At 42.1% G+C, this 13,310-nt stretch overlaps 1 protein-coding gene across 3 annotated transcripts in view; it reads right to left on the bottom strand.

The window, feature by feature from the left end:
- STAG1 (STAG1 cohesin complex component) overlaps positions 1–13,310 on the bottom strand; it is a 168,889-nt gene that overhangs the window by 148,342 nt on the left and 7,237 nt on the right. The window contains exon 1 of one of the 3 annotated variants that reach the window (XM_068201088.1): positions 3,067–3,199. The exons of the other annotated variants lie outside the window; for them this stretch is intronic. The gene's annotated coding sequence lies outside the window, so the exon portion shown is untranslated. Of the gene's footprint in view, positions 1–3,066; positions 3,200–13,310 lie in introns of those variants that run through there. 3 annotated transcript variants of the gene reach the window in all.

The following is a 13,310-nucleotide window of genomic DNA, read 5'->3' as shown; positions in this document are numbered from 1 at the left end:
TTAGGCTTCCACTTTTTCTTCAGATGGAAGTCAAAAGGCCACATTAATGTCAGCTTTGCAAGAACATAATTCTTACTAAATGAATACATTAGCACTAACATGAAAAACTGATGGTTTAAATGACTCCTACATGGCTTTTTTCCAGTAATCGGTTCATCATTAAGATAATTCCCACATTTTAATTCTTAAAAGACACTTCTATTAGGGCTGTAGAACTCACCAGGCTTTCATTTTATTTAAAGGTTGTGTCTCCTTTCTGGTTTTTAACTGTCAATAGTTGTATTTATTAGCTAACTGGAAATAATTTCCCATTTGCCATCAGCACTGCATAAAGCTCAGTTTGCACTGGAGAGCCAGGTTTGAAAGTGCCAAATTTAACCTGAAACCTCAAACAAGATGAATTTTTCCCCAGTAAATGAATCACTGCTCCCAACTAGCTGTCAAATTTCAAAAGCAATTAATGCAAATAAACTGCTTCTTAAATTAGAAGTAAAATACTAATCCATAAACATTTCTACAATATGCATCAAATACAATCAAACCATATTGCCTCTTATGATCAAGGTGCTTTCCCATTCTGCTGCCCGAGGCTGAGTGCACCAAGCCCTCTGCCCTCACCCACCAGAGAAACAAGGAGTGTAAAAGCAGCAGCGGAACCACCTCCTGACCCAGAGAGCAAGAACAGTGATTGGTACACAGACTTCTCTCTGCCAATGCAGTAAATGGATTATGTGGCTTTGGAAGAGTCAGGCACAACCCCACTTTAAAAATAATGAATTTGCCAGAGCACATCATGAGCCATCAAAAGAAATCCTGAATCTGATTAGCTGCTTTGTGGGGATTTCTGAGAAGGTACAACACGCATTTTTCTGTCCCTCCTCATGGCTTTCCTGGGAATGTAATTGCTCCAGTTTCAACTGTGATTAAGATTTTCTTCCAGAACCAAAACATGATTTCTGTTTTCAGGAACCACAGAATCAGAAGTCTTTGCTGCCAAGCTGATACACTGATAAAAGCTCTCTTTGTAGGGTTTGGCCATCTGAGACTGCTGCACACTTACTCTTCCTTTCTGTTTGTCTTTTCCAGCAGTTCCACAAGCTGTGGAAACAATGAAGCTTGGCTCTCCATGGACTACTGTTCTGTAACTCTGTGTGGATTCTCAAACAACTACTGAAATCCTGCTCTTGCTTTTATTTAGAAGAGTGGGTGGGAAAGAGTTGTTAAGAGAGTAACTTTGGGCAATTATCTACCTTCACAAAAACTGCAGGAATTTGTCTTTTGGACACCTCCCACCCTCTCCAAATTTAATTCAAATTAGTGGCTGTGCGCTGAAGAGACACGCAGCAACTCAATCCTTCTAATGCATTTAAATACCGTGTCTTGTCAAAGCATAAAAATCTGAATCCTATTCAAAAGACCAAAAACTAGCAATATTTAAGTACCCCAAGCTTCTTTTCCTTGTTGCCTCCTCTGTCCCACGGTCCTGGCAGTGACAGGATGACTCAAACAGTTGCAAAGCCACATGGCCTTAGAGAACCAAACTGCAAACCACAAATCAGCAAAAGGCGACATCAAACTGCCCATGTAGATATAAATCACCAAGAACAAGAAAAGCCAAGACATTCTCCAGAAAACAGCTGTTAAAATTCTTGGGTTTCTATCCAAGTAGTATTTGCCAAGAATGTTTAAGCTTCTTTTCTACCTTAGAAGCATTTGGAATAAACACAGACAATTAAATGTGTACTGCAGAACTGTTTTTAAAAATTGATTTCTCTGTTTCCAAACTAGTACGCATTCAAAGGATTTTGTTTCAAAAATCTTCCAGAATTCAGCAGTTAAAAAACTCTTAATCCCAGAACTTTAGTAGCACAGGATTTAATGCTCAGCATTTTGCCCTTCTGAGTTGCTGGACTTTTTACTTAATTTTTCACTGGGGGAAAGAAAGATTCAAGGATTAGGGAAAGGAGGTGATACAAGCAAAAAACTTAGACTGGTGTGTGGCTTCCAAGAAACCACCATTATTTCAGAGAAGAGAAAGCTGTTAATGATTTCTCTGAAAATATGAAAAGCAGTAGTATGAACAGCCAACATCAATGAATACAGAGGGATTAGTAAATTGTGGTAAGGGTTTAGGATGAGAGGCAGCTTCCTGGTCCAGGTCAAGTTGATTAGGTCTGCTGAATGAACTAGCAGCATGACTGCTTCCAGAGGATAATCTGGACACATTAATCCTGACATCCTCTCTAAATCTGAGTTGAACCCAAGGAATTAGGAAGTACTGTATTGATCAGGGTCCTGCTAAGAGAAGTGCTGAAGAACACATAATTCAAAAGGAGTGCTCTCAGAGCCCTGCCACTATTTCATGGAGAATTCAGTCCAGTGGTCAAGGTAATATCCATGCACCTGAACAACTAGATGTAAAAAGAACAAACACTTTCTGAATTGAGGAAAAGCCAACTTAATATTTTCCAAAATACTTCTCAAGGAAAATGTAGCGAGTGTAAAACTTAGAGAAAAAGAGCAAATTAAAACATTTCCAGAATTATTTGTTCAGCAACACACAAGATAGTAATTCTATTTTGGGTTTCAAAAAGAGTGACTGGACATGCTCAAACTCCATTTAGGGGAGGCCACAGAGCCTAGAACAGCTAGAACTCAACACAAATCCTCCTGTATTCCCAGAGAAAGGCAATGATGTTCAGTGATGCTGGTGCTAATCAAAGATTACTCATCAACAAACACAGGTATTAATTTACAAAGATTACTCATCATTAAACATAGTTTAAAAGTGAGCTCTGCATGTCTCCCTGTCCCAAAGGATTTTTAGCCTGAACCTTCAAACCTGCCATGGCCCAAACTATGAATGGCAAAAGCATGTGCTAAAGAAACACCACCAAGATTTTAGCAAAAAGGGGCACATCTTGGTAATCCTGATTATCCCCAGTGGAAAGCAGTTTAAAAACAAGTTGGTGGCAAACTGAAAGGCCCCATTCTACTTACTTAATCTTATCCAGTCTAACTGAGCAACGTCCTTAACCCAACTCCGTGCCACTGACGTACCATTACCTGTCTGGAAGGGGAGAGGGTGGATGGCCCAAGAACACAGGTAATGTAAATCTCTTTTGGAAAAGTGCCATTCCAGGTGACAACTCAATATTCAGATAATCCATTAAGCCTCTGTTGAGCTTCTGAAGAAACTGGTGAGACTTTGTACCTTCTTGCCAAATAGCTTTCTCCCTTTTCCTCAGGAGCTTCGTGGCTACTGTTTGAGCTTATGCAAAGGCCTGCAGGTGGACAAGGAGTTTGCCTGGATTTTCTCTGACTGCTCCACGAGGAGGTTCCAGCACCAAAAGGGTCATCCAGAGCCAGCTGAAAGCAGAGCTTTCCTTCTTTTCTTCAGGGAGCTGCCACTCTCCCAGCAGTAGTAGCCCAGCAAGGTCAGATTGAGAAAAGGGTGCCAAAAATATTTCACCAGCTAAAAATGAGGAAGTGCTTGATTAGGCATAAAAGTATAGCTTTTATTTAAACTGTGATCTCAGAAGCCCCAAAACAGAAAAATCCCAGAAAATACAAAGTAGACAAAAAATTCACACCTTAGTCTCTAATCCCCTATCACATTAAATATAAAATTAGATAAACATGCAAAGGACTATGTTCTCCAATTTTAGTAAGGACATGGGAATATCTCAAATTATACTATGTAAGAGAATAGTCTAGTTAATGTTTCTTAGTTATTCAACTAAATCCAGTAAGAGACAATAAGAATTTAAAAGCAGATTTTTCTTTCTGTACTTTCCCTTGTGAGCTGCATGAGGATTTTTCTTTGCTCAATTTTAATTTTATATATTAAAATAGCATCCTAAATTACTGCTTAGAGCTTATATGAACTTTCAATGTCCAAATTTTATTGCAGCCATTTTAATACCCATAATTAGCTCGTTCAGATTTTTAATGCTAAATACTATAAATTACTGAGTACTCTAACACTTCATTTTTCCAGTACTAAGACAGATTTTTAATATTACAGATATGACAGGTTCTCCCATTTAAAGTGGTTGGGCTCACCTCCCTACTGCATTACACAGCTCATGTTCAATACACTCCAAATTGCCAGTGGCTCTTTTCAACATTAATTATATTTTTCACATCCAACACTAATCGATTTCCAGCCCATGACCAACAGAAGAGAGCAATCCCACCTCCCCTTCTTTACCTCAGCCTGGCCTGTTCTGCTGTGATTACCACGTTCTCCCGTCTCTGTCACACTTAGCTTTCTAAATAATGGGTTTCAGGCAGGATACACTGCTTTAATGTGGATTTGTAAAATCTACAGCAAACCACATTCTCAGTCTGTCCCAGGCCCCCAGCCACTTGGGAAGGAGCACATCCCTGCAGGATTGCTAACTGGCCTTCCCACACCTGGCTCGAAGAGGAAATACAAGAGGAATGGGAACTCCAAAACCTTGCAACTCTAGTGTGATTCCCAGCACAGATTTTTATATTTCTTTATCAAAAATGCTCTGGTCTTAATACTGCCAAGGAGAGAAAAGGGAACTGACTACCTTTTCAAACTAACGCTTTTAAGGCTTATTCCTCTTTTGCAGGAACACGGGGAATTACTTGTGCATTTGCTATGGAAGGTACCTGTCTTACCTGCAGGCTGAAACTTGGACTTCACTGTGCACTTACAGCAGGTGTTCAGCATCCTAAAATATATACGCTGAAAAATCACACATCCTTCCTAAGTACAGAAAGTCCTGAATATAGAACTCCCAGAGAATTCACAGGTAACTCCCAATCAGTACGTGGAGCAAAAATTCCACCCTTGAATGTGTTTGAGGCTTTTATGCCTGTGGGTTTTTCTTCTTACAATCTTCAATTAAAAAAAAAAAAAAAAGTTAAGTCAAATCCTGTCCACAAGTTCTTATTTCTGTAGGTACCATTCAAAACCAGGACTGCAAGAAGGATGTGACCTTGCAGACAGAGCAGCACGAGCAGACGCGAGATAACCCAGAGCCTGAACGTCACGTCTACCAGAACCTGTGGGTACTGCACTCTTACAGAACAGCCTGTTCCAGTGCCAGCCCTCTGAACCTACAGCACCAGAGAAACCCAGCCCTGAGCACTCCCAAACCTTAAACCTTCCTCTGCAGTCAGAATTAGGGAACTCTTCAACACTTCCATGCTTTATCCATTTTATATACTGGATATGTATTACAGAGACTATTATGCATTATTGTATGTTTTATTCACATATTAACTGCAGTCAATACAGCCATCTTGCAGATCCAGAGACACTGGGCATGTTAACAGAATGCAAAATAAGACAGTTATTTGTTTCAGCAAAATTCCCCACATTGAAGCTAAAAACATCTCTCCAGAATTCCTAGGGCAATGCTGAGAAAATTTTGTCTTTAAAACTATAAAAAGTTTCATGAGCTCCTTATTAATGTGCACAAAAGTCTCTTCCACAAGTTTTCAATTATTCCTCAAAGGAGGGAGCAATGATACACGAACACAGTGAGCAGAGATGGAACAGCTATTGTTTTTGTAACAGGAGTGTCCGTGTGTTCTTTGCAGACAGAAGATATTTCTCTGACACAAAAACGCAATTTGGCAGCCGCATTTGAAAAAAGGTTGTCATTTAGAGTAGCGCTGACCTTACTAAAACACCAGAAGAATGATCTGTGAGAATGGGTTATGAGATTAATTGCCAAAGGAAGAAGAAAGAAAACATAGTGAGATTTCAGTTCACTCGAAAAAGGGCACCCAGAACACATTTTAAAGTATCATTTTTAAAAGGAGAGGTTTTACAGTTCTTTTTATTATTTAAAAATTAACATTTAAAAGGGTATCTATTACTGCTTGTTCTCTACTGTACAGTTTAGTTTCTAATATGCTTGCAAACTCCCAGACTGATGAAGTCTTGGATAAATTAAATCCCGTTACAGGGAAATGGAAGAGAAAACAATCAGCACAGTAATTAAATACTGACTTGCAAACATAAGACAGTTTCCTTAAGTCAACAACTGACATTACAAGAGCAAGGCAAGATTGAAATGAATTAAGTCCATCAACTGTTTTCTGAGCAGAACCCCCAAGTTACAAGGGAAAGTGAATCTTGGTCATCTAAAAGTTCCTAAGCAAAGATGATTTTAGGGACAAACCACTGCTGGTGAGATTCCTGCTCCTGACACCCAACCATGCAGTTCTTGGCTGTGAGAAGAAATTCTGCCTTGAGTTGTTATACCCCATATTTAGTCGTTCAGCTACCCCTTCCACTGGCTGTTGTTTTGGTCTGTTTTAGTGTTTTGTTTTGTTTAAATTTCTGATAAGAGTTACAAGGTTGTGATAAAACAGCACAAACTTTTTCTTGTTTTAACACTCAACTGTTGAATCTGTTAACCAAGAACTTAGATACAGCCACTGTGAAGAGGAGGGGCAGGAAAACAATTTTAGAGCTTGATCAAGGAAAGGATTCTTAAAAATACTGCAGTCTACAGAAAACAGAGCAGAAGAGAAACTGGCAGAATTGTGCACTACATGGATGAAAGCAGAGACAAAAACGTCCTAAGACTGAATGGATTTTGATTTAAACATTGAAGGATCAAGCTTCTTATACACACACAGTGCCAAACTCTCAAGAGTTCCGAGATGAGTTGACTTTTTCCCCTTGGATTTTCAGGGCAATTAGAAGTGAAGGTAAGGGATTGATGTCAAGGCTCTTCCTCATCTATTAAAAAGGGAGATATATTGGTAAGATAAGTGATGTAATCATGGAGATGAGCTTCCCTGGGAGGTACACTGAAGGATAAAGTGCTGATTGCCTGCCTCCCAGCTGCAATGACAGGGAAGAGAGCCCTATTCCCAGAGAACCAGCCAGGTTCCTGGGCAGTCACCCATTCCCTGCTGTACTCTGGGCTGCCCCACCCAGAGAAATGCCCAACTACACCTCAAAGCCTGTGAGCCACACAAGAACAGAACCAAAACATCACCTGCTCGTCCGCCCCAGCTCCCATCCACCACAGCACAGAGTAACCCGCAGAGGTGGATCCCTGCCTTCCACGCACCTCCGCAAGCGCGGCACCCAGCACAGCACAGCAGCACCGCGGAGCCGCAGCTGCGCTGGCAGGGCTTGTGGCACCAGAGGAAGGCTCTTCAGTCACTGCGCCCTGCATTTTTCTGCTGCTCAAAGTCCCGTTCATCTGCTGACAAAACAGCGACTAAAAGCTGTCAAATTCCCTCCGCGTGTTTCCAAACACCTGTACAACGCAGCGGCTGCTGCTGAGCTGGCAAAGGCAGCGCTTGGCTCCGCCGCTGCTCCGCGACACACGCAGCACCCCTGGTTTGTCCCAGACCTGCGTGGGGCACTGGTCCCCTCCCCGGGGCACAGCCTGAACAACCTCCAGCGCTGCCAGGCGCACGACCTTGGGCTCCAGCAGGAGCCAAACTGCTCCTGGAGGAAGCAGCGGCAATGGTGAGGGGCCAGAGGCTCATCAGTCAAAAGCAGACACTTGGTGACAGCAGGGCAACAAAGGTGACAGCCTGTCACCTAAAAAAGAAAGAGGTGGGAAAGCACTACCTGAGGACAAAAAAAGCACTTAAAAATAAAGTTAGGTATGCTTATCAATATAAAGCTACTAAGTGAACAAAATTCAGTAAAGCCTAAAAAGTACAGCCTAGTTTAATTTATTTACTTATAAATTAACCAATTTTTAATTTTCATCCCACATCTACCAATATAGTCCCATGTCAAATTAGGTTGTAAAACACAGCAAAAGGCAGTTTCAAAATAAGCAAATAAGGAGTGAAATCCAGATTTCAAATCATAATGCACTTTAAACAGTAGAGCACCAAAGCAGATCTGTCTGAAGCTATTCCCTGAAAATTATAAACTGATAGGAAACAAGTGCTGTGATATGAGGAATCCAGGATACAAACAGACAATAAATAAATGCTGCTAATAATGTCATAACTAGAAGACTGGTTTGAAAGCACAAAACATCTCTGCTTGGTACAGAAATGTACCTACAGTCTGGAAGAAACAAAAGCTGCAAATGCTGTCCATGCTGGAAGACAGCCGTTTCCTAGGAAAATTTCAGGGCAAGTCTGTGAAACACGCAGATTATATTCACATTAAATGCATCCCTTTTAAACTTTTTTAGCATATTTTAATTTTCTTTCCCAGTTTTTTCCTCTTACAGCTGCTATTATACTTTTACCACAAAAAAAAAAAAGAAAAAACAACCCAAGTCTTCTTTCCGTATTGTCAAAGGCGCCATGAAGACTTGTACCATTTTATAATAACAAAAAAGCAGCATTTGAAATCAAAGGACGTGGAGAAGCCAATGTTCCATGTATGCTTCCAGCAGCTTGATGCTGAACAAACAAGGCAGTCTCTTTCTTCAGTGCTCTTCATGAATATTGAAGACTGCAGCTAATCAAATGACAGCACAGACAACTGCACCAGCCAGAGCTCCTCCTGCTCCTCACCAGGAGCAAGGGGAGAGCTCCTCTCGGGGCTCCTCTCAGCCCAGGTCTGAGCCTGTGTTTGTGCTGCAGCCCCTGCTAAGCACGCGGGAAGCTGTCCCTGCCACGGGCCAGTACCCGTTTGTTCCACCAGTGCCCATCGCTTCCCGTGCTGCTGCCATCCCTCCCTTTGTGACAAAGGCGACCGTGGCTCTTGGTGACAGAAATCCACAGGGACTCCAGGTTCCAGGCAGATTCTCAGCCCCTGGGATGGCCTGCAAAGCCTTCCATATTTAATAACAAGCAAAAGGATGAGGGAAGAGCAAGGGACTCTTGTGAAGAGCTCATCACAATAAATAAAGAACGAACAATCCACCATTGCACCACTAAATCATCAGCATCAGAACAGAGTGCCCAGTCTGGGGGCCCCGAGTTCGAGATATGAACTGACAGGAGAGAGTCTACAAAGCTGTAAGCTGGGTCACAGGACAAGAAAACCAGATAGGGAGAAACACTGAGAAACCCAAAGACGCAGTTTGTGTTACAGCTCAAGGAGAAAAAAAAAGACAGCTCATGGACATTGAGGTACACCAGAAATAGCTCACTATGGTGAAATAAAACCCAAAAGTTACCTACAAAATGTGTCAGTTAAACATTGGAAACAAACCAGTCAGTAAGAACATATAGCACTGGAATAAACTGCTTAGGAAATGCAGTGAAATTTCCAGCAACTAAGAGATTAGACAAGCAGCTGTCAAGAACATTGTAAATTGCCACACTTGTCACACCCCAAGACAGACAAAGAGATTAACTCAAGATCACTCTCCATTTCTTTTGTTTGTTTTTTTTTTGTTTGTTTGTTTTTCTGTATTCTTCCAGGAACAAAAAAGCCCAGGAAGAGCCACAAAAGTAAAAGTAAATAAATAACCATCCTAGTATAAATCCATTGTCCCAATAAAACACAAGACTGCACAGAGGTCTACAGCTTTAATAATCCCTTATTAATGGCTGTAAAAGCAAGATAACTTTGGACTCAAGAGTTGTGGCCCTAGAGATTCCAGCAATGCACAAAACAAATAAGTGAAAAAAAATTCAAATAAAATAATTAGAGAAAAACACACTCCAACACCAGTTCTTTCATTAAATAAAAGCACAACAGTAAAAGTCTTTCTAGCATCTATTCTCACAACACAGGACATTCCAGTTAGAGGATGGAGACATATAAGTGATAAGCACTTTGCAATTTTTCAACAGTGAACTACTGTTCTTAAAGGAAAATAATTATAGGACTAAACAATAGAAAACTTCTGCTTGAAAGCCAGGTGTAGAGGACTGTAGAGCAGGTATTTCAGGAACCTATTAACCACTGCAACATGTTGGGTAGTGGTCCTCAAGAAATCATACTGCAAGGTTAAATCACTGCTAGCAATACAGGAAAATTCTTATCAGCTGCAGGGTAAGGAAAAATACTTCAAGGAAAAGAACATGATGGGGGCAGGGTGGCATCAATTCTTCCCATCACATATGATCAGGACATTTAAAATTAAGGGGGAAAAGTAATATTAGAGCCACTGGGTTCCCGTGATGAGAGCACGGACACTCACACGACCAAAGCACTCCCAAGACAGGAACCTTCCCCCTGGGATCACAGCCAAACTGAGACACTTTGTTGTCACAGTTGAGACAGCCAAGATACACAGAGTGTCACCACACAATTTCAGAAGGCTTTAAGCACTCACCCAACACAGTAACACCACACCTCATCAGAAGGCTTCAGGTGTCTGCCCATACAGAGCAACATCACGGCACTTCAGAAGCTTCAGGCATCTGCCCTCCTTGTTCTTCAGCCCAGCCTTTTATCCCCTCATGTTGATGCACGGCACCTGTGTGCCCTCTGTTCCCTTGGTGGTTGCTCAGTGCACCTGGGCACTCCATGGCTCATTGCTGTCAGTGCTGCTCACCTGCTCCTCACAGCTGTGCCCACTGGGGATGAGACCCAACCTCATCCCAATCACCACAAACTGTGTGCCTAGAGTGTGTAGGTCAGAATGCACCCTGAGCACCAACAGCTCTGACCTCGACACCATCAGTCAGCTCTTGGCCAGCTTAAAAGCACAACATTTTGCTCCCTTATTTCATTTTCCACTATGACATTCTCAAGTGCCCAAGCACACGATGCTGTTATATCCTGCTGGGTTTACTGATCTTCCCATCAGTATCTGCTCAAGTTCCTCTGGGAGATTTCATCCAGAACAAATGTTCTCTCCTAAACAAAGTTAGGAAAAACATTTGCTCCTTATCTGAGCCCTCAGTAACTTGCCTGCTTTGGAGGAAACAAGGATACAGCACAAAAGACAGCTGACTGACAAGTTCCACCTTTTGGCAACTTTATGGCAAGAGACCAAAAAATCAAAGCCTGGTTTCCAAACCTGCAGAGTTATGCCTCGCACACTCTGGTGTTCAGGAATGGCTTCTGTTCACAGGTAGCAGACTGATGTCTGTCAAACTCCTGTCCTTCCCAGAGTTGGAAGGATGCAGTGAAGGTTACTCTCCGTGTGGCAGACACAAAATGCTCCTATGCAAAACCTGCACAACTACAAAATCTGCAAGAAAGAGATATCCGAGTCAAACCAAGCTATTGCTCACTATTTTTCAGACAATTTTAACATGATCAAGCAATGTGGATTTTTTTTTTTAACTGAGAAACAACGATTTCATTAAAGCCACTGGCCTTTACCCTAAAGCATGAAAATTCAGCAGGAATTGCCCACTGAAATCCTTAGAAAAAGGTATATTTACCACACCTAAAAAGCCAAACCAAACCAAACAAACAACCTACAAAAAAACAAAAACACAAAACCAAACAAAAACCAAAAAAAACACCTTAATCTTATATTCAAAAATCAATTTGAATAAGTTTTGTTAGAACACCACAATAATGACCAATCTGCAGCTAAAAACTTAACACAGGAATTTCCAGTCCAGACAGCTGATTTATCAAAGGCATGTGTTATTTGAAATAAGATGGGAGTAACTGCCTAACAAAACCCATCTCAACCACAGGCGTGCTCCTCTGAGCCATCCATAACAATGGAAAAACCAACATTCCCCTTGGGGATTAAAAAAAAATCCCCAGCAACCGAGTCCCAAACTGCCTGAGCTTAGAGCTAAGGAAAAATCATACAAATGAGGCTGCCCTGTGTATTAAATTTTTGTTCTTTGTAGGCTATCAATAGGCAAGTGTGGTGAATGTAAGATGATATTCAGATCATTTCTAGCCTTCTAAGAGCACGTTCCTCCTTTCCTTCCCCACAGCTTTTTATCTTCCCAGCCCAGGCCCATTTCAGGGAGCTCTGACTGCAATGTCAGGCGCAGGAGCCACAGGAAGGGCAGGACAGTTCCTACAGAGCCTCAAGACACTCCTGCTGCTCTTGGGTCTTCCCTCAAAGAGCCTGGCATGCCACCAACACCAGCTTGTCCAGAGATTGAAAAGGCCATCTCTTTCTTATATATATACATAAAACAAGCCACTTGAGGAGCTGCAGATCTGCGGTCCCGCTGCACAACAGCACTTTCTCTACCAGCTGCCCCATCAGTGCCAGAACAGCTGTTCCTCTCACCCCTGACACCTCACTAGGCGCAGAGAGCTCACCATGAATTTATTTCTTCTGAAGAGCTGCAAGTCACTGGTTTTGTACATTCCCACGCTCTCGAATTCTACAATTGTTCCACCACAGCTCGGTCCCACAACTCTTCCCTGTGTCAGGCTCACTTCTGCCAGTACCAGTGAACCTGCACGCCGGCTCAGGGTTCCAGCAGCATAAACAACTGCACAGTGCTGCTGCTCGTCATGTACCGGGCCTCTGGGTGAAGGGATCAGAACTGGGCAACTACAAATCAGAGCTGACTGTCCCACATGCTGAATGCTTTTTGTGACCACTGCCACACAAAGTCATTATCTTTTGACATCGACATGAATGCAAGCACGAGTTACAAAGAGGAGCAACACGTGGCCCTCAGGACAGAGGCAGACACAATAGCTCCGTCCTGGATGTGGGTGTTATCAAAGCATGGCTTTAGGTCAAGGAAGTTGTTTGAAGGACAGACAATAAAGGAGCTGACTGCCAAAAATTTATGGGCGAGGAAGATGTGAAAGGTTATTCTCGGCTGTGTATTTCACAATAAAACTCTGTCAGTGACATACCCTGCCAATAGCTCAGAATTTACTGCAGAAAATGCTCGTGGGTACCTCCTGCCATTGCACAGGGGCTCCAAGTCCTGCACAAATGCTATGGATGATGCTGATGAATGACACACTCTTGCAAAAGGCCTGGCAACTCTCTATGGCAGAGATCACCAAGAAAATATTCTGAAAGTTTAGAAAAGGATACACATTCAAATCTTAGCAGTTTTGTAGCAATATGTTTACCTTGGAGAAACAAAATGTCCAGGAAATAATGGCAGCTACAAGAGGCAATTCCTCCCTCCACCCCTCAAATGTGACACTTTGCTTCCCTTGATTCTTATCCCTCAGCCTTATCTCTTAGCCCTTGTCTTTCCTTCTCAACTTTCCACCAGGACACCAACAGCTCTGAACCAACAACCAGCAATGAGAAATCAGAAAAGTAAGGCATACCAATGGAAAAGGCTTGTCCTCCCAGCTCTAAAGGCTGTGGCATTCACAAACATTTACCTCCAAGACAAGAAATTCCCACTTCATTATCCGGTGAGGCAATAGGATTTACATAAACCCCCACACCAGTGCTTTCTGTCCTCGATGCTGGTGCTTTATAGTTCCACCAACATCAACTTGAGTGTGTAAAAACTCTCTCTTGCAAAGC

The sequence above is a fragment of the Anomalospiza imberbis genome, chromosome 10, assembly GCF_031753505.1.
Source record: "Anomalospiza imberbis isolate Cuckoo-Finch-1a 21T00152 chromosome 10, ASM3175350v1, whole genome shotgun sequence".
Taxonomy (NCBI): domain Eukaryota; kingdom Metazoa; phylum Chordata; class Aves; order Passeriformes; family Viduidae; genus Anomalospiza; species Anomalospiza imberbis.
Note: the sequence above shows the minus strand (reverse complement) of the source record. Positions and strands in the feature narration are given on the sequence as shown.